The sequence below is a fragment of the Bison bison genome, unplaced genomic scaffold (genome assembly GCF_000754665.1).
Source record: "Bison bison bison isolate TAMUID 2011002044 unplaced genomic scaffold, Bison_UMD1.0 scf7180017864308, whole genome shotgun sequence".
NCBI classification, from domain to species: domain Eukaryota; kingdom Metazoa; phylum Chordata; class Mammalia; order Artiodactyla; family Bovidae; genus Bison; species Bison bison.
Window position 1 is genome coordinate 557,803 of NW_011494880.1, and position 2,745 is coordinate 560,547.

The following is a 2,745-nucleotide window of genomic DNA, read 5'->3' on the forward strand; positions in this document are numbered from 1 at the left end:
TATCTATCATGCGAAAAGACCAGCCCTAACCTAAGACACCGCCAGGCCCATGCACGGAACAAAGGACTGAACAGAGATAGCCGGCTGCAGACCTTCCCCCTCCGGTGACACGCAGCCAGAGCCAGAAGTGGGCAATCGGAGCCCCAGAGAGACATTATCTATAAAACTGTAAGCAGGCTTCTTTGCTAACTAAAACTTCGTGGGGGTCTGGACGGTCAACATCTCCCTGAGAAGGTGCGCTGGTTGTACACCTAGATAACTGAGCGGTGGGGAGGCGATAAGTCGCAGCAGTCACGCTCGCTAAACACCTCATCACCTGAGCTGCTCGGACCTGGGAAAGGCACAAAACGCAGGCCCAACCGAGTCTGCACCTCTGAGGACTACCCAAGTGCCTGAGCGGCTTAGACCTGAGAGATGCAGGCAGCCCAGGGCCGGCCACGGATGGTTCCTGGTGGAACAACCTAGAACCTAAGCAGTGTGGGCAGGGAGGCTACACGTGCCATGAGCGGGGGCAGACCCAGTGTGGCTGAGGCACTGCGCACACGCCAGTGTTACTTGTTTGCAGCATCCCTCCCTCCCTCCCCACAGCGTGACTGAACAAGTGAGCCTAAAAAGAAAAAGAAAAAAAAAAAGTGTCCTCCACCGTCCCCTTTGTGTCAGGGCAGAAACCAAACACTGAAGAGTCCAGCAAACAGAAGAAGCTATAACAGAGGGAACCGCCTTCGAAGCTACAGGCAATAGACTAAAACCCTGTGGTTACTACCGACTACATAGGAAGGGGCCTATAGATACTGAGAAATAAAAGTCAGACCAAGGAACTAGCCAAAAATGAGCTGAACCCATAATACTCACAACAAAACCAGAGAAAGTCCTTGATATATTTTTACTATTTTTACGATCATTCTTTCTTTCTTCTTTTTTTTAAATTTTTTAAAAAAATTTTAAGTCCTCTATTATTCCTTTAATTTTCACTTTTATAACCTATTACTTTGCAAAAAAATTTAAAAAAAGACCCTACATTTTTTTTTCTTCAGCAAACTTCATATATAAATTTTTTATAATTTTTTGACCTTGTGGTTTTTTTTTTCTTCTTTTCTTTAACATTGTATTTTTGAAATTCCAAACTCTACTCTAGATTTTTAATTTATGCTTTTTGGTATTTGATATCAATTTTGTACCTGTATCTTCTGTATAATTTTTGTGACACTGATTGTTTTTGTTTGGTTGGTTTTTTTTTCTCTCTTTCTTTTTCTGCTTTTTTTTAACATTGTATTTTTGAAATTCCAAACTCTACTCTAGATTTTTAACTTTTGCTTTTTGGTATTAGTTATCAATTTTGTACCTATATTTTCTTTATAATTTTTGCGACCTTGTTTGTTTTTGTTTGTTCGTTTTTTCTCTCTTGCTTTTCCTTCTTCTTTTCTTTAACATCGTATTTTTAAAATTCCAAACTCTACTCTAGATTTTTAATTTTTGCTTTTATGTATTTGTTACCAATTGTGTACCTTTAAGAACCTAATCTTCAGTACCAATTTATCACTAGGGAACGAGGTTACTGGCTTAACTGCTCTCTCTCCCTTTGGACTCTCCTTTTTCTCCACCAGGTCGCCTGTGTCTCCTCCCTAACCCCTCTCTACTCTACCTAACTCTGTGAATTTCTGTGTGTTCCAGACAGTGGAGAACACTTAGGGAACTGATTACTGGCTGGATCTGTCTCCCTCCTTTTCACTCCCCCCTTTTATCCTTCTGGCCACCTCTGTCTCCATCCTCCTTCTTCTCTTCTCTGTATAACTCCGTGAACATCTCTGAGCGGTCCAGTTGTGGAGTGCACATAAAGAAGTGATTATTGGCTAGCCCACTCTCTCCACTCTTGATTCTACCTCATCTCATTTGGGTCACCTCTAACTCCCTCCTCCCTCTTCTCTTCTCCATGTAATGCTGTGAACCTCTCTGGGTGACCCTCACGGTAGAGAAACTTTTCATCTTTAACGTAGATGTTTTATCAATGGTGCTGTATAGAAGGAGAAGTTTTGAAACTACTGTAAAAATAAGACCAATAACTGGAAGCAGGAGGCTTAAATCCAAACCCTGACTCCAGGGAACTCCTGATTCCAAGGAACATTAATTGATAGGAGCTCATCAAACGCCTCCATACCGACACTAAAACCAACCACCACACAAGGGCCAACAAGTTCCAGGGCAAGACATACCAAGCAAATTCTCCAGCAACAAAGGAACACAGCCCTGAGCTCCAAGATACAGGCTGCCCAAAGTCACCCCAAAACCATAGACATCTCATAACTCATTACTGGACACTTCATTGCACTCCAGAGAGAAGAAATACAGCTCCACCCACCAGAACACCAATACAAGCTTCCCTAAACAGGAAACCTTGACAAGCCACCTGTACAAACCCACACACAGCGAGGAAATGCCACAATAAAGAGAACTCCACAAACTGCCAGAATACAGAAAGAACACCCCCAAATCAGCAATTTAAACAAGACGAAGAGACAGAGGAATACCCAGCAGATAAAGGAACAGGATAAATGCCCACCAAACCAAACAAAAGAGGAAGAGATAGGGAATCTACCTGATAAAGAATTCCGAATAATGATAGTGAAGTTGATCCAAAATCTTGAAATCAAAATGGAATCACAGATAAATAGCCTGGAGACAAGGATTGAGAAGATGCAAGAAAGGTTTAACAAGGACCTAGAAGAAATAAAAAAGAGTCAATATATA